Source organism: Lepidothrix coronata, unplaced genomic scaffold (assembly GCF_001604755.1).
Source record: "Lepidothrix coronata isolate B3197 unplaced genomic scaffold, Lepidothrix_coronata-1.0 Scaffold58, whole genome shotgun sequence".
In the NCBI taxonomy this organism is placed as follows: Eukaryota; Metazoa; Chordata; class Aves; order Passeriformes; family Pipridae; genus Lepidothrix; species Lepidothrix coronata.
In genome coordinates, this window is record NW_016690238.1 from 3050929 (window position 1) to 3070356 (window position 19428).

At 43.1% G+C, this 19428-nt stretch overlaps 1 protein-coding gene across 3 annotated transcripts in view; it reads right to left on the reverse strand.

The window, feature by feature from the left end:
- The window catches only part of TMEM266 (transmembrane protein 266), an 84104-nt gene extending 64755 nt beyond the window's left edge, over positions 1 to 19349 (reverse strand). Inside the window, exons 1-2 of one of the 3 annotated variants that reach the window (XM_017816759.1) lie at positions 19288 to 19314; positions 10334 to 10422 (exon numbers count right to left, since the gene is read on the reverse strand). The gene's annotated coding sequence lies outside the window, so the exon portion shown is untranslated. Of the gene's footprint in view, positions 1 to 10333; positions 10423 to 18597; positions 18699 to 19287 lie in introns of those variants that run through there. The other 2 variants (XM_017816758.1, XM_017816760.1) reach the window with 2 other exon arrangements.
- Positions 19350 to 19428: the final 79 nt, after the last annotated feature.

A 19428-nucleotide genomic window follows, 5' to 3' on the forward strand; every position in this document is an offset into this window, starting at 1 on the left:
AGGTGTCACTGCCCTGGGAAGGTGTCACTGCCCTGGGAAGGTGTCACTGCCCTGGGAAGGTGTCACTGCCCTGCTCAGGGCTGCAGCTGCTGGGGTGGCACCTCGGCTGGAGTGAGGGCACAGCACACACAGAGAGCAGCACAGACCCGGCTCCCAGGGAGGTGATCCCTCCTTACAGCACAGCACAAGGATCCCAACAGGGACACGGGGTTGGACTGTGCTGATCCTGCTGCTGGGCTGGCAGCTGGGAAGCTCAGCATTAGCTGGCTGTTGCCATGTGCCACTGCACATGTTGATAGGAACAAGCCTGGCATCAACAGCTCCACTGGACTGAAAACATCTGGTTTTTTCCGGTCTGGGAAACTAAATGACTCTGTCATAAAGGGCTCAGTCAGCATATAGTCAGAAGATCGTTTGGACAAATTTCATAACACAGGCACTCCCCCCACAACACGAGATTTTTTTTGTGTCACAAATTCCAGTTCTCAAAAGAAAAAAAACAAACCAAAACCAACCAAACAAATCAACCCAAAAAACTCCCTCAAATCTCCCTTGGACTAAATATTAAAATATTCAATTTGAAACCCAAACAAGGTTGGGTTTGTATTTGCTTGGCTAACAACAATTCTATTTCTGAATTTTAAAAGTTTGGGGATGACACTAACCTAGTTGACTCATATTATGACAAATTATTACCATTGAAAGCAAATCAAGTACCAATTTAGTTTGAAAGAAGTTTGGTTTTCTTGCGTCCATCAAAAGTCAACTCTTAGATTTTGCTTTTAGCTCTCTTCTTACTCCCTGGAACTGCAGTGAAAAGGTACAACCAAAAACCTGCAGCCATATCTTTTTGCTTTCAAACCAAGCAAGATCAGTCCAGCTACCCTTTAGAATAGTCAAAAAAAAAAAAACAACTTGCACTTTTGAACATGCTAGAATGAATGTTTTTAGGTGTATATAGATTCCTGGCAGGTCATCTCTGATTAGATTTGAATTTATCCCACATGCACTTAATTTTTGCACTCTGTTGATGGCTTTTGAGGTAAAAGTCCATCTGAATCCAACAGCAAAATTTATTTGGACAGAGCTGAAATTTCACTCAGGCTTTTAATAATAGCAGCAGAGTAACACAAATACTTGAGACAACCTCCCTTGAGTCACCCTAGAATGATGGATGCCTCAATTCAGGGGGGTGACACTGTCAGTCTGTCTTACAGGACACTGTCTTAGTCATGGGAAAGTACCAGGGTCACCACCTGTCATGAAAATGGTTAAAACTCACTACATTTTAGTTTTCATCCACAATATCTGCTGCCCATCTTACTTGGAGGTTAACCTTCCAATAAATACAAGTTTGAGTTTCTGCACATACCCTTAGATTACTGTAACTTTCAGATTGCCTTTCAGCCATTAGACTTCAACTTTAAGACTCCTCCTCAAGCTATTAATTCTAATTTTCTTTAGATCCTGGGCCTAATGGATTTTGGATTGAAAGGCTTTTAGAAATTTTTAAAGTATTCTCTAGTTTTCTAGAGGAGCTAATGTCAACCAAAGTACAAAAGATTCACACTACAATAAGAATGAGGGAAAGTACAGAGAAAAACCTCGTAAGAAATTCCTGGCATTTATTTAATCTCTTGAAGCTGAGGATTTCAATGCATCTCACCAATTATAGCTCTGTGAGGCCTGCAAATATTATTTCTGTAGAAGGAGTCTGAGAAGTAAGTTCTTTCTGTCTTTTCTTCTGTCTCTCACATAATCAACAGTACAGAATCAAAACAAACCTAAGTAGACTGGTACTAAATCCAGTTCTTAGACAAGACAAAAACAGCATTTGGAAGTAAAGATTTCATTCTAAGAACCAACTATATTACAAATGTATTTTTGAGAAATATCTATGTTCTGTCATTCCTGGAAAGTACTATGGGCAACCTTCCAGACAAAATGCAATAAATTTATATGAATTTATGGCTTTACTCTGTATCTTAAAAGCAAGTATATAATAATTAGTCCATTGATGTGAAATATATTGCTCTTCTCTCAAACAGTGCTATGTTTTGTAATTCAGCTCTTGGAAGCAAATAGTCCAGGTGTTTTGAATGTAAATTTACAAACAATTGCAGTATTTAATCCTGGTGATACATGCAGGGTAAACTCCACTCTGCAAGAGCACACAGATACTAAAATTCTTGAATTCATGTCTGTCTTGTACTTCAGAGGCAAGTTATGTCACACAGGCATGCAGACACAACAGCTGTACTGTGTGTGGCTTGGGAAGGTCCTTAGTGATCACTGGGAGCCTAAAAGGCAAGATTGAACTGCCTTGTACATGCAGGGTACTGAGAGCCATTACTTTAATAGATGGTCAGTGCATTTAACTGTGTCACCCCCCAGCAGGTGATGGAATGCACTTACCACATCTCACAGGCCAGGTTTCTGCCACAAAATGCTGATGGGGAGGGACTCAGGCCAAGCTGTCAGCAGGCCCAGCCCCGACAGGCCTATGGACCATCTGGAGGATGCAGCCCTGTCAACTGGCCAGTAACTTCCACATGTAGGAGCAAGGTGTGCACCTTCCCCCCTCCCTTCTGATGGGGGTCTGGAAGGTCTCACAGGGAAGACACACATGGCCAGCCTGTGTTTGGAGTCTGCCTAGACCATCCACTGCAAACTGCACAGCAAAGAGAACAGTTCTTCCCACTGCACCTGGAAACAGGATGGGAAGTGATTGCTCTTTTTTAAACTAGAGGTAATTGATTCATTAGTTATTTTGTGTGGAAATACAAGAAGAATCACTGAAGTATGCAAGAGCAGTACTTTCTGACAATGTTAAAATGTGTTTGGTCTGCACAGGCATGCAGCATTTTTCCTTTAGAATGAAGCTATTTGCTTACTCATATAAAGACATATTAAAATGCATTCAGCTAGTAATATACCATATTAGTAAAAATGCCAAATTTATCTTTTCCTCCTTCAACATCACCATCTCTGCCCAGCCCTCATCCCTTTTAAAGGCTGCAAGAACAGAGAGGACTGATGCTCTTGTCACATGAGTAAATGGAGAGCATCACAAGCTACAGAATAAATTCCAAAGAAGAGTGCAGGAACACCCACCCATGAACTCCCTCTGATTTAGAGGGGAGAACTGTCAGCTTGTGCTCTTCCACTGATAGCATCAGCATCAAGATAAACTTGAGATTAACTTCTCAATTGCTAAAGGCTCACAAAGGAAATTCATCTTACTGTGATTTAACACTGTGAGCCAAGAACCAGTTTTTCCTGTGGCACACTAATTTGGTGCTGCTGCTAACACACTAAGAAATCCATGTTGCAAAGCAGTGAGGATGGCACTCTGGGATTCAGATTTAAAATTTACTTCAGTGTTCCTTCAGGCTTCTCTACTGCACTTTGAACCAGGGCCTTAAAGACACCCAGTAAAAGGGAGCACATCTGACCAAGCTCAGCAACCACGGCCCCTGCAGAACACGAGGGAGTGAGAGGCACAGAGCAGTGAGAACAACACCTGGATACCTTAGAGACAGATAAAATATGTGCTATGGTTCAAACAGAAGTGTTAATGCTGTGATGCTGCTTCAGCTGCTTGGACTTCAGTGACTGAAGGCCACTTCAGGTGCCTTCAAGGGACAACACTGTGGCTTCCCGGACAACAGTTCTTCCTTCAGGGAGGAGGGGAAGAAAAGGGGGAAAAAAACAAGAGAAAGTATTTCCCTGCCTTGGAGAAGTTTTGGTCACAAACTTAAAGGAACCGCAGTGATAAGACACAATGACAAGGGAAAGCAAGTGATGAACCTAACAAAGGTGCAGAGGATCCCCATCCTGGAGCTGGTCTTCCTGAAGCAGCCCCAAAACCCCAGAGGTGCTGCACAGCCCAGTGAAGCTCCTGCTGTCACTCACAAAGCTGCAAGAAAGTACAGGACAGGGACCTGGCTTCAGCTTCTCTGGCAACTCCAAAAGTAACCTTTGCAGGAATTGTTCTACTCAATACTTATCAAATCGTAGTAAATGGGAAGAAACAAATAGCATATAAAAACCTCACATGCATTTTCAATTAGAAGTCATGCCATGTTAATTCCTAGGCTGCTCTTCAAATATAGAAGCCATAGCAGTTCATTTGGAGATGAAAAAAGCTAGGGAGATGAACTGATGGAAGAAACTTATTCCCATTTAAAATGCCTGGCACTAACTCCAAATCAGACACAGTGGCTTTTGCCTGTGTATTAAATAATTATAACAAATGTATTAAAGGAGGTACAATGACTTTCTGTGAACACCTATATCACACATGACAGTGTCTGCTGGAGAAATGCAGTACAATGGACAAGTTTATACAACAAACTCCTTTACCCTGGAGTTCAGTCCAGAGAATACATAACACAGATTTGTTTGAAAAGGCTTTGTTTGGTCACTATTTTCTTTAAAACAGAAGATCATAAAGAAAACAGGAAAACCCAACCACACTGCCCCACAGAAAAATCTTTGTTACCCATCACAGACAGAAAAGCTTTGGCTGCTGCTGTGTGACCCTACATAGCAGTCGACCTGCCACCCTCCACAGCTCTATTTTAGCAGTATCTTATTTAGTACTTCAAGTCCCATGACCCATATCCAATAAGGAGGTTCTGCCTAATACACTGAGCAGATAAAAGGATGTTTTTCAAGCAAAGGTTATGCAAGGGATCCATACTGCAGTGCAAGACCCAGAACAGTAAACAAAGATCTAAATAAAACATATTTTTGTTCTTCAACCCATATCCCATACCAGTCACCTGTTTGTAACTGAACCATGCCTGTTTAAGCTGCAAGCACAGATTTTTGTTAAGATTTATCCATTCACCTTTTTTGAAATTAAAGAAAAAACTTTACCAGTCTAGTCATTACACTTCCTAGGAGGCAGGAAACTCAGAAAAACATATCCAAAGACAGACAGATGAGAGCAAAGAAGCTACATCTGTATCAGCTTCTGGATGAAAAACATGAAGAGCTGGTGAAACAGCTGGAAAATTTTTAGAAATATTTTATGTATCAATATTGCACTAACCCCTCCAAGCCAATCACTTTCTGCTAAACAATCTATGAATCTCAGCTAAAAACTCACTAGCACTTTCAATAGAATTTAAGTAAACTAATGAGTACATACTGCCTAACTAAACCCAAAGTCCAAGACCACATAGGAAACAGATGCCAAAATCTGGATTAGTACTCAAGTTTTTGACTTCTGGTATGGCACTCAGTGAAAAATGCCACTTTCCAATAGAAAAACCTCCAGTACTATACATGTAGGTTGTTGGGTTGTTTTTTTTAAATATACATAAAAACATTCCACAAATAAAATTAATTGTGTTTTAAAGTCTGTTCTGAGTGAGAGCTGTCAAAGGAATCCACTGCAAACTTCCCTGTGAGACCAACATGGGAAAGACATCAAAAGCACAATCAGAATCCTACGATTTTTAAGGTCCTAGAAATGAACTGGCTTTCAGACAAGAAAGTTGTCCCATAGTTTAGTTATTCTCATGCTATTTAGAGACATCATTTAGGTGATTTAGAAGGCAGTTTTTGAAGTGATATAACCCCTGCTCCAAAGCACTTAATCTAATTTGAGACAATGATTGCAGTAATAAGATCACACAGTTTTGAACAAGTGTAGATTAATATAGCTTGGTTTAATGGACTTATCATACTTATTGTGATACTGAACATAGGATCTTTTAGGAGAAATTGCAGGATAGAGAGCATACGAAACAGGGAATGCTTCAGGATAGAAAAACTTCTGTCTTAAATCCAAAATGAACAAGGTTTTGAAGAAATATTCCATTTACAAGTCATTTCAACAGCTGGTAATATTGGAAATGCTCTTCTACAAAGCACAAAACAGACAGGTGTCCAAACCAAGTGTCCTGAGCTTCAAAGAACACTCAATAGTGGTGCAAGGCAGCATCCAGAGGTTAGAAAAATGATCCATCACATACAGGCAGGCCAAAACCCAGTGCACCCTCATCCAAGAGCAGAACCTGTCCGACTGCTATGGGCAGATGAAATCAGCTCAGGGAGGTGAAATCAGCTCAGGCAGCTGCACACTTTAAATGCATTTCACCACTAACTGGTGCCCTGGTGCAGCTGCAGGCAGAGCACACAGGTACAGCAGAATTCCTTTCTCCTGCTTTCAACAGCAGTGAGCTCCATTTAGGAAGTGCCAAGGAATCCCCGTGCTCCAGTGTGCCATGTAACTGCAGCGTGCATCCCACTTCACTCATCCAAGGAGCCAGCCCATTCCTTTTCCATTCAGTTACTTTGCCTCCCTTTGTTGTAAAAAAACCGTGGTGAGCCATAAAAATTAAACAGACGCACGTTTTTCCCATCTCTGCTTTTAGAGGCCATGGCTTGCTGAAAGAAAAGATTGCTTTACTGTGTCCAGGCCAACAGTTTTCCTCTCTGGATTAGCGAGCAGGATTATCACAGCCCGTGCTGAGCCAGCACTGCTGCAGCTGGACTTTGGTACCAGTTGCCAAGCTGCCCAGTTTAAAGCTAACTCAGGTATAGCTGTACAAACTGCAGTCTGCAATGCAGCACCAAATTAACTATTTAACTCAAACCCAAATCCGTTTTCCCTACTTACTGAAAAACAGCAGCTGACAAACTATGGATCTGGCATTCTCTCACATGCAATAAGATTTGCTGCAAGTATCTAAAAATACACTCGCTGGCTGACAGCCCAAGGAACCGATCAATGAAAGTTCAAGAGGTGCATTTCACAGTCCAGATGTTCTCAAACTGTGCTCCATCAACAACTTACAGAGATGGCTGGTCACATTGTGCTGACTTTTCTCCCCTTTACTGCACCAGTTTGTGTCCAAAAGGCGAAAAGCACATTTACAATTCTTAAAATATTTTTCCTTTTGCTACAGTTTGCATAAAAATATCACAGCAAATCAATAGGATGAGAGGCCGTCCCAGAGACAACCTGGTGGAACGTATGAATCAAACCTGAAGTGCTGGAGCAGGATGACCTTAATGAGAGTTCCAAAGGCACAAAAATTACGGGATCCACATGTACACACACACATTCTGGAAAATGACAAAACATCCACGTGGCAAAAATGTTGTTCCTAACCCGACCTACACAGTTTGTCAGTAGATACAGTGTCAAAACTTGTGGAAATCGGGGAAGGGCAAGAGAGCTCCCTTGTTTATTTAAGGAAAAACCTAGTAGGGTTTTCTAGGCAAATGAATTGCAACAGTGAACGGTGTTACTAGATCATATTTTATTAAATACTCATCCTTGAATTATTTCCTCCAACACTTCAGTTATAAATGATTATAAAAATGTAAAATATACTTTGGAGAAAAGATGAAAACTCATTTAAACATACACTTATCCTTGCACCAAAACAAACACAAAACTATCCAAACCGAGCAAAATCTAAGCTTGAATACAACACACCTTGCACAGGGGATACACATCCTCTAGCTATGGACACACACTCTGTCACCCACCTTTTCATTTGGATGTTAAATTAACAATTAGCAACTTGAACTCCACTGACACCACTTGCCACAACAGGCAAGGAGGGAAGCAGCTGGGTCCAGCAGGTAGAGCCAGGAGCTGCTGCTGCCACATGTGTATCTGTCCTTGCTCAAATCACAAAACCACCTTATAGTTCAGTCCTTCGGGGGGAAAAGGAAGAGAATGTTTTTAGCTTGATAAGAGGAAAGTCATTAGAAATTACATACCATGTAGCTTTATTGCCCATAGCAGAGACCTGAAAAACAGGTCATGTATGGCATCTTTATATATCACTTTTTATTTTGATCTTGGCTTGCAAGTCCTTCCTTTCTCCTTTCCTTGCAAAGGCACACACTTCTCATAGGAGCACAAATCCATAAGCATACTCAGAGCAGCCTCTGAGGCTCTTTTGCTGCATTTCCCAGAGAGCAGCCTTAATTTTGCCAAGTCAGAAGAATCACCAATCCATCATCTTTGCTACATGTTATAAAGCAGAAGACTAAAGCAAAATTCAAATATTCAGCGCTTTTCCATGAAAAAAGTGCTCTGCAACTTCAGTCTGCTCCATCTTTCCTTCCCTAAATAGAACTTTTGCCCTTGGTTTTATGTCTCTGCTCCATTCTCAGGGTTGTTTGATAAAAGGAGAACATGCATTACTTTTTTCAAACCTAAATAATCCAGACAAACTCCCCGCTTTTATCAAAACACCAGTGTGCGCTTGGACGCCAACATTTCAAACTTTTGCCTGTCATTTCACTTGATTTTCAAGTAATCATTTTTAATGTAAGCCACAGCATTCTGGACTCAATTTCTGGTGTGGGCAAGGATTTGTTTTCACCTGGAGGTTCGTGTCTCTGCAGCACAGGTCAACAGCTTCATGCACAGACCACTCACTACACGAGCCTTTCAGCCAGTATTCTGCTGGCAGATTCCTTTACAGACATGCTTCTAAACCAGCCCAACTCAAAATACCGCTGTGGGTAAATATGGGGCTTGGGTGAGAAGTGGGGAAGTGTTTTCCTCAGTTCCCCACCAGTCTCTCTGTCTGAGCGGTTACGGGATCACGGGCGCTGCCGCCGCCCTCTCTGTTTTTCACAAGTCTTTTGGCAGATACACAGAGCAAGACAGATTCCTTTCTGTATGATAAATGCTACAATCACTGCCATCTCCTTAGGGAAGGCAGAGTGCTGATCACAGCTCAAATGGGCATTCAGCTCCCATGGAAAATACAACTTGTCTACTGCAAGGCAGGCTGATCTTCTGCAGGCTGAACAGTCACAGACAGAGAACATGTGTTTTGATTAACTGAGCGTGCTGCACTTGATACAATAAAACCATTGCTTTCAGTGGGTTTCATCACTTTTGTTGTCCTTAAAGGCAATAATTTTATCACCTTACTGCTTTTCTTTTAAACTCCGGCTTGGGAAAAAGAAAGTAAGATGAAATCTAGATGAAAAAGGTCTGTTCATCATCACTTGCTCCCCAGCCTGTGTAAAACAAAGTACTGAAGCAGTGGGGATTCTAACAAGCTCACAGTTACCTCAAAGCATAAACTCACATAAATGAGTGCCCAGAGGAAACTGCAAACTTACCCTAGATCATATTCTGACATACTTGCAAAAATTATCAGCTATTGACACTGCAGTCAATAATTTCCTATTCCACACTGGGATCTTAAAGCATTAAAAAGCCTAAATAAATATTCATAAGGTAGAAATACTTTCTCTTCTATAGATAAGCAACATAAGGTGTGGTGTGTGACATAGAGAGACATGCCATTTCTCTCATAAATCCTATTTGCCTGTCTTAATCACACACTTGTTCTCCTTCACTGTTTATTTTCCTCCCTTTCTGCCCTCAAGCAGTTTGGGAAGCTTCTAAACTGTTTTATTCTTCAGGGAATTTTCTGTTTGGTTTGGTATCTAATACAGTCTATGTTTAAACAGTCTATATGGACTGCAAACACCCATACAAAATTAAATTCAATAAACAGAAAAATCTCTCAGACCCCTTCAGAACTGCAGGTATCACACAGTAAATGTGACAGGCACAGTCTGCCATCGGAAAAGCTTCCACTGAACTCCTTTCTGTTTAGTTCTTACATCAGCTGGATAACAGATGATTAAAAATACAAATAATCTATGTCATATACTTCAAACCTAGGCTCTGAATGCAAACAGTGCCATTATCTGCTTAACAAAGACCAATTATTCAGTGAATAATCAAGCTACTGTGCAAGTTCTGAATGCCTATAATATGTTATTTGATAATATGGTGTCTTCTGACCTAGACAGAGCTGCCTACAGCATATAATTAAAGGTTTCAGATACATTATGCTCCTCTCCTGCCAAATGCTGTTCATGCAGTATGCTTTATATACTCAGTGAAAGTAAGAGAAAAACAGTCTCTTTCAGACTCAAGGGCTTTGCTAAACCATTTAAATACAACCAGTAAAAGCCCCAAGATCAGATGTCTTTCTAGGGAAGGAAAGTACCACCACCTGTTTTTCTTCCAGTACTGAATCCTCCATTTTATAATTTAATATTTTGAACACTGGCCTTCCCTTTTTCCATGATAAAACACTTGGCATTGGTTTATGATAGCACCACAACCAAGATAAGTATTTCATTACATTAGGCATTACCTGGAGAGAAAGCTCCTGCCCCACACAGCCAACAACAAAAAGTGAGGATGTTTTAAAGTGATTTTTAAAGCTTGTGAAAGACACAGGCACTAGGGCATGAAGCCCTCCCCCTCCTGACAAAATGAACTGTGCAAGCCTGTATTTCCCAGTCAATTTGTCCCATGTACCTTAATCCTTATCTGGAGGCATGAAGCAGAAGAAAGCTGGCTCACTTCACACGTTAGCTCAGTCCATGAAATCTCTCTACCCAGGCAGTCTGTGGAAGTTAACAGTGCTCTTAGATGAGGATGTGGATACACTTCCCTCCTTTAACCCAGCAAACATCCATCAGATCCCAGCTGATGCCAGTCACCTGGGCACTCCGAGGACTGGCTGCATTTCCAAATGCGTCAAACAAATAACCAATTAGTCTTTGTTTGCTAGTTCACTGTATCCACTGCTTTCCTACTCAGGCCTTGGCAGCCTACCAGCTCCTTCGACTGCAGTCCCTTCCCTTCCCCCCAAAAAAGGGAAATCATCTTATGCTGAAAGAAGTTCTTCAAAAGCAACCAGTCCACCTAAGCTTCAGAATGAAGCAATGCATTCAGATTGGGTAAAACATCCAGCTGCTAACGGAAAAAGGACCAGGTTTTTTTTTTTTCCATTGCTCCCAAATTCCAGAAAAGTACAAGGGAGCTGCTAATGAGCATTTTCAGAGAGAAAAAAACCAAGAATGTAATTAAAAAATAAACCAAATATCACCCTTACAACTGGACAGTATGTACCTCAGGATTCAAAGGGTTGTAATAGTCCCTGAAATCCTCTTCCTTGGGCTGTTGAGGGAATCCTTTGCCTGGCACTCCAGGCCTTCCCAGCATTTCAAAGAATACCTTCATTTACACATCAAAACTCCTGCCTTCTGGCAGGATATGAAGGCTGAGTACCAGCCTAAAAGCAGCACTTCAAAATAACTGTTATAGTCTCTTGCTTAGCTAGAACCATGTTACATCATCTGCACATCGACTTCTTTCTCTACAGCAGAATAATAGATGTAAGATGGTCAGTATCTTTAAATGAAAAACCTTCAGTACCTTTAACGTAGTATAATCTTTTTCTAATGTGAGTCTCAAGAGTCACTATGGTGATCCTGATTCCTAAGACCATAGAGAAACTGCCTTCCCAGTTATTTCTGCCTCATGAGAAGCAAACTACCATGGGAATTCTTCTCATTTTCACATTAAAAACAATAGTGGGGAGTCAAGTTTGGTGAAGACACCCATGAATCTCACTCAGCATGTCACAGTTAAATCCATCACAGACAAACTCCTGAATAAAATATATTTCAGAAGACTTCAATACAAGTCATACAACACTGTGCATTTTAAAAATCCCAGCTACTATTCCCTAAGTAGTCTCCAAAGTTCTCTGAGCAGGCTAAAAGAAAACCTTTGGGGTTTCCTGTGCCACCCCCCCGCTTTTTTTTTTTCTTCTTCTTTTGAACTGGAGAAAAATTCCACAGAACAAAAGTCATTCACCAAAGTAGAGCAAGGTGCAGCTCAGCAGTGACTGAACACACCCTGCCAGTCAGTCTCAGACAGCAGAGCTGCCTGCCCTCAGCGCTGCTGCTACCACAGATATTGGCTATAGATCACCAGCAGATAAGCCACAGCTCTCATGAGACTGTAATAGAAGCCATTAGATATTTCCTTCTCCCAAAACCTACTCAGTATTCCCACTGTCAGCCCAGTTTCACAGCTGTGTACTGAGGGTTGAATTCTCATTTTAAAATACTTGGAAGACATACTAATGCACAGAATATCTGGTCAAAAACAGCTCCTTCAGAGCAAGTCTCAAACTCAGGATTTTTTTTGAAAACTTAAAATGAACTTTTCTCATTGCCCGTTTCAGTACATGATAAAAGTTCTTCAGAAAGCTATTTGCAATCTTTTAAATAGGTTATTGCAGGGAAAAAAGGCAAAATATCTCAATGCTTGCAATATTTAATACTTATTAAGATTATCAAGTTAAAAACTTGACTGCACTTCTGTTCAAAACAAAACGAGAACTTGAAGGAATGCAGTGAACAAACTCCAGCCACTCTCCTCCACAAAGACAAAACTCTTCTTTCCAGTCCACAGGCACCTTCGTGTCACATATCCCAGTGGGGTCAGTGCAGCAGTCCTGCATAACAAACATGCACGTAGCAATCAGAAGTGAGGATCCCTGGCTTAAACAGCAAGGAAGGTTGTTTCAGATCAATTACCTGCATCTGGCTTATTTTCTAGTTGTATAGCCACCTGTTCCCATTGAAAAAAAAAAACAGATTTTTTCCATGTGGCTACACGAAAAACAAACTCTTGACTTACAAAATAGAAAACGTACAAAAGTTAACTTTCCTAAGTATAAAATAAATCGAATTTAAAAATTACTTTTGCAGGTACTCTTGTCTGCAGGTAAAACATTGAATATAATAGTATAAATATCACCTAATTTTTTTTCCAGTGGTACTCCCTTTTTAAAGGTAGGAGAAAGCTAAGTTATTACTATTTCAGTGTTTGCAATGTGAAATGTGATGACAGCGAAAATGTACACATGCTCATGGTGCCAAAGACAATAAGACTTCTCTTTGCCAGTGTTGATCCTTGATATGCAGGTAAACAGAAATACCTGGATAGACCCAAAATGCACAAGATCTGAATTAACATCTGCTATGCATTTAGAGGGGCTGTGACAAGCTTGCGCTGGGAGGCAAAAATGTCAACGGAATTTTTTTTATGACACACATCCAGTATTATCTATATAACTAAGGCTTTCCTAAGCATCTATCACCATTCACAATGCTCTTATTAAAATGTATTTAGATTGCAAATCCTCTGGGACAGGACTTGTCTTTTATCCGTACTTGAACAGTCTACTGCTCACAATGAGGATCCCAGTCTGTTTTGCTTTAAATACTAGACTAGCACAAGTATTTTGTTAATGTAGAAGACTGAAATATTCAGAAAGCACCATTTGTGTTCGTTCTGTGCTTAATTCCCATTTACAGTGCAGAATAAGCACTTCAGCTGTCGTTCTAGTAACAGTTTTACCCACCTAAGAAACTCAAGATGGGGCCAAATTTCCCTGCATCGTGATTTCACAGTAAGTGGTGACCAGATGGACAGCACACTGCCATATGCTCCCCTGTGCTCAGAGGTGGAAAAGTGAGCAAATGTGAATCAGAAAAAAAAACAGGGAGCAGGGAGAAAAATCTCTCTGCAGCGTGCCCATTAATTCATGCACACACCCTTTCCTACCAGGAGCACGCTCAAACTTCTCCGCTCCTCGCCCCTTCGGATCCAAATTCCCGGAGGCAATGATGGGGGGCAGCTGGGGAACAGCTGTTGTCTCCAGCACGGTCCCTGCTAGGCAGGTCCCTGTGCCACAGCCAGCAGCACTGCTTTCCTAAGGAGAGCCACTGTACAAGCAGGAGGAGAAGAACCAGCATCACCTCGGCCCTGACACAGTGATGGGAACACCATCCCTCTGCAGGGCCAGCCCCTCTGGAAGCTGCAACTCTCCCCAGTGCAGCCCAGAGGCTCAGAAACTCTGCCCACTCTGCAGCCTCCTCTCCATTTTTCTTTTTTGGCCCAGAGATAACACATGTCAAAAACTTTCAGGCAAACCTTGATGCTGTCCACGTCTTGTGTTGCTCTTTAGCTGGAGCGATCTGGCCATATTATAATGTCTCCAAGGAGTACCTGCCCTTTTGAGCCAGTCCTAAAAATAACACCTTTCCAAGTTAAACATATCTATTCAATTACACTACTGCCCCTGCTCTGAAAGTCCTTCTTCTTACAAAAAAAAGAAAAAAAACAAAACGAAAAGAGCGTTCAGATTTCTGGAGGTGGCAGCTGGTAACAAGAAAAACAGCAGATATTTGCAAGGAAAATCTTTGAGATTGATTTTTTTCATACACTTGTGCAAGTAACGTGTGAACCTTGACCCATATCTCACTTTCCCCTTAAAAAGCTGTTTTCAAAGCTGTCTAGTTTTATCATTCCAGATAAGAATGTAATTATTTACTCTATGTGGGTTGTAAAATTCAGGCAGCTATTATATACAGAGAAAAATTATGGACTGCTTGCTGAGACACACCACACGCCTCATGTTTACATCCTGTATGTTTGCTAACTTTAATTATTACAGACAGGAGCTCTTTAGTTCATTTTAAGAAGGGCTTTCTTTACATTTGTGCCATCAGCTAAATTGACTGGTAGCCAAATGGTGTGCTTTTCTGTAAGAAATTATTTGATAGACTTGAACAAAAGCATTGAAGGCAAAATGACAAAATAATTCAATAGCAAAATTCTCACCAGCTTCAAAAAAACTTTTTGCTATTTTTAGACATGAATTTTCATTTTCTATTAGTGGAAAAAGCTGGTAGGCACACTTAGATATCAGACACATAACACTTTCCACTACAAAGACTTTCACAACTTTTTTGAGAAGCTCTGACACTTGCCTCGTCTGCAGGCAGCCTTTGAAGTTCCCTGGAATAGCAGAGATGCTCTTTGTCTCATGGCAATCCATTCAAGTTAAACTGAATGTTTTCCTATGCCTGCTTGCTTTTTTTAATCAAGTGTTTGGTGGCCTCTCAAAAAAACCAAAAAAGAACCCAAATGGGCACGAACTCCCTGTCCACAAAGGCTGGGCACCTGAACCTTGGAGAGAACAGAGGCAGGCAGGGTGCTGAAGCAGAAAAGCAGAGTGGCAGGACAGAAAGAAGGATGGAAGAGGTCACACTTCACCCTTTATTTCCCCAGACAGAACACACAACCCAGAAGTCCTTCCCTCATTCATCAAATAACAACCTTACCAAGTAAGGCAATTACCTGAATTAGAAATCACCACTGAAGGCTCAAATCCCATTTAGGGATTTTTTTAAGGTCAACAGGGGAAGTTTACACCTCCAGGTAACATCATTAAAAAGAAAAAGCAAAACCACTAAAAAAAAAAGGGGGACTAAACCTCACAATACCAAGAGGTTCTGTGGGAGAAACTAATTTGCAAGAAGGTTACTTGGGTTGAAATCAAAGCTCTTGAAAATTAGGAAGCAGCACGCTTAGAACAGCATATGCCTTTTGCTCCATTTGCATTAATCTCTTCTTAACTGTTAGGATCACATACTATTTTTCCTGAAAACTGTTGGCTCTCTGATACCAGGGTGGCTCACAACACAGAACTGTATCTGCAGAACCCTTAATCAAACATCTGCTGACTTACAAGTCTGACTTTGCACCAGTATATTTGAACATACATTTCAAATGTAGTTCCATTTGTGTGTAATGCCATAGGGGCACGTGGGGCTTTACAGGATGCAAGGAAAGATACAATAATTGCCACAAAGAAATTGTAGTTGAAACACATCAAAGAAACAATGAACCCTAGACAAGATAAAATGAAAGAATGAAAATGAGACAGGGAGAACCTGTTCATGCTGAAAATATTATTATTTTGAATAAAGCAAGGGATAAGCTGATACTGTATTCTATAATGCTTAGTCAAAGACAAAAGTATGATTAGAAAACCTCCATTGCTGCTTGAGTTTACAAGAAGACCTGTCTTCACTCTCCTCATGCAAAAACAGCAATTTCAACAGGATTGTATGGAGGTAACAGCTCATTGGGAACTCATAACTAAATTAAGAATTAAACCCTAATACATCACACCTGTCACACCAAGTCCTAAGCCCAGCAAACAGGTGGGCTGAACTATGACAGAGGCTGAAGTAACCCTGCCACCTTCAGCCAGCTGCTGCCCACAGTGCACCACCCAAGAATTTGGTGGAAGAAAGGCTTTGATTCACCTTGGGCAGGAACCTCTAGAGCCAAAGAACGAACAACAGCCACGTTCTACCCCACAGAAACCAACTTTAACCATTTTTCTCTTGAAGACAGCATTTCAGCAAGTATGCTCCTGTCCACCTATACTACAAAGATACTCCCAAAAGTACTGTCACAGAGTTCAGAAATTTTTTCCAAGTCAAAAAATCCCAAACTCTCCATTTTCCAACACCGCAGATTCCAGACTTAGCCCTCATATTATGAAAGCCAAAATGAGCCTGGCAAACATGTTTCACCAGCACACAGTATCACTCTAGAACCAGTGAGGAGAGGAAAAGTAGGAATCAAATCTCAGTCTTCCTCTCATATACCAACTAGCAATGATGATTCTTCCAATAGCATATACTTGACACTTCTGATGATAATACATGCAGCAGAAAGGACTCCAGCTCACTCTCCTATGTCAATATTGGTTCTGCAGTGTTCGTAAGGATTAAGTATTTTGACTGTTAGGTAATCCCATTGTCCAGGCAGCAGATTAGCTCAGCACCACTATACAGCAATAACACCTCATTTGTTGCTCTGATAGAGTATGCAGATAGTTTTATACTGCATAGCACAATTCAATTAATTGTTGTGCTATTGCCAGGTAATGCAACTAATTTAAACAGATACTGATGATATAGGTAAATTTTAGTCATGTCAGGATCTCGAAGGGCAGTGCAGTTCCTCCTCCTGACTGGGACATAATCCCGTGTTCCAACTCTGGAACCATGGGCTTCATCGTGCTGGGGGTTTTGCGAGTCCTGTCCCTGTGTGCCCAAAGTGATCTGTGATGCAACATCACTGCAGAGTCAGACTCTGCAGTACAGAGACCACGAGAGGCGGAACAGCAGCTGCCAGGGACCCAGAGTTTGGGGAGTCACCACTGACCCCAAGCTGCAGTAACAGCACAACAGTACTGGGGGCCGGGAGAAGGGAAGTGTAGTGAGCATCTTGGACAGGGCACCTTCAGAGCTGTAATCATGCCTACACCCAACTGACCTTTGGGAACAGACACAGTGACAGGGAAAACAGCTACACTGCGTGCTATGTTCTGCATTTATGCTGTCAGTCACAATCTGAAAATATCTGAGCGGAGTAGCAGGCTTGCACTGGTACTCACACTGCAAGCATACACAGCTCACATCTTAATTTTCTTACTGACCTTTTCATACACCAGTTGGAGTCAAGATCTTTATCTCACCTACTACTCCAGTTCTGAAGCTGTAATAGCTGATGTGTACTCTTGCTACTTGTGCTCTTTGTCCACTGCTGTCTTTAGCACAATTACTACCTGCTAACCACATCTAACTTTAGGTGCAACTTCCACCTCTTTTCGCCCTTCAGTCAAAATCCCCACCTTGCTCTGAACAGTCAGTTTTGCAATCCAATGGGTAGCATCAGGACAGAGCTGCAAAAACTCCACTTTGTTCAGAAACAGAGGAATGAGTACGAACTGCTTCGGGAATGGGCTCTTGGTTCACACAGTCCCTTCCCTGACTGCAAGCACACTCTTCCTGCATTTAGGAACCATAACACGTTTGAAGAAGGACACACTTGCTTCTTATTCCGCATCCTCTGTAACTGAGAAGTATTCCCCCTTCTCTGCACAGAGGAGACTGCCCCACAATACAGACATTGTCCTCAACGTCGAGGAATGCCTTTTCCCATATAAGATACTTGCTGCACAATGTTAATCGTGGTATCTCGCTGCAGAGCACTTATGTGCTACTATTGCATGGTCTAATTTATAATCCCCACCTAATGTGACTGTGTTAGTAATAATCCTTTTACAAGTGTCCTGCAGGAACTTGCAGTATCTTCACAGGAGCAACCAAAAAATAACTATCAGTATTGTCTCACCCCATCCACACTTGGGTAATAATGTTATACTGCACAGTAAAAGAACACAGTTTGCTTACCTTTCTTTGTGCAAATTCCAGTAATAAGTCTTGCAAAAAGAGTAGGATTCCTAACAGTCACTCCACAAAGCAGCAATTTCTGACTGTGTGCCTATGACAGCAGCCCTGTGTTCAGACAAATGAGCCTTCTCTGCTGTGGCAGAGAATGAGCGTTCACAGCTGTAAACACCCCTACATCGTTACTCACTTTACTTCTTTTACATGTACCATCTTTGGCAGCTGTTACAATGGTGTCAGGTGTGCGCTCTATTTAACACAGACCTTGTAGATCGGTTTGCTCTCAAACCCACATGTAAGAACCAAGAAATTCTGCTGGAGACACATTTAGCAGAACCTTTTCCTGTACATTCAGCAAGCTAACAAGTGTAGAAACCAAGCATACCCATGGACTATTCTCCTTAAGAAAAGTTACTGTGACATGCTGTCTTGTTACAGCTCATCAATCCTCACGATTTAGATTTCACCTCTACAAATATAACAAAAAGGGCCTATCACATTTATTACATTTTTATGCAAGGCAAACCAAAAAATCCCTGGTTAAGAGCACTCTAAATGGATTTCAACTTCAGAGAAGAAACTACAGTTCCTTTTCTGGTTTGGGCAAGCAATCATGCTGCTCCGGGACGGGGGATTTCCAGGAAGTGCTGCAGCACCTTTACAGACCTGGAGCGCTCAGGGTGAAGGCACTGCTGAGGCACCACACGTTGGGTGGGTTTGCCCGCGCGGAGAATAAAAGCGACTTTCACGCTCAGGCACCGCCGGGGCCGTCTGTACCCGGGAGCCGCACGGCACAAGTTGTCCGGGGCGCGGGGGCCCTGCCGAGCGGCGGTGCCGGGGGGCTGCGGACCGGGAGGTGCCCCCAGAGCCCCCGCGGCCCCTCGGCCCCCTGCCCTGAGGGGGTAACGCCGCTCCGGCCGCGACCCTCAGCCCGCCCGGCCCGGCGGACCCCGCGCAGGGTCCCGAGCGCCCCCGGCCCCGCCGCCGACAAACTTTGTCCCGCGCGGAGCGGCTGCCCCGGCACCGCCGGCGCGGGGGGCCCGCCGGGCCGCCCTGCCCGGCCCCGGGGGCGCGGGGAACCCGCGGCGCGCACGGCCGCGCTGGGACACGGCAACGACCCGCCGCCCGCGCCGGAGCACGGCACGGCCCCGCTTCCCGGGCACGGCACCGACCCGCTTCCCCGGCACGGCAACTGCCCGCACCGGAGCACAGCACGGCCCCGCTGCTCGGGCAGAGCACGGCCCCGCTGCCCGGGCACGGCACGGCCCCGCTGCCCGGGCACGGCACGGCCCCGCGGCCGGAGCACGGCCCGCACCGGGGCTCCCCTCACGCCCCCGGGGCTCCCCCCGCACGTACCTGCTCTGCCCGCGCCACCGGCGTCCTGCGCGCGCCCCACGCGGGGACGGGGAGGGACCCGGGGCCGCCCGCGCGCGGCCCCGCGCGCGCCGCCCGCGCCCGTTCCCTTGGCGACGCTGGGCCGGCGCGCGCGCGCGCGGG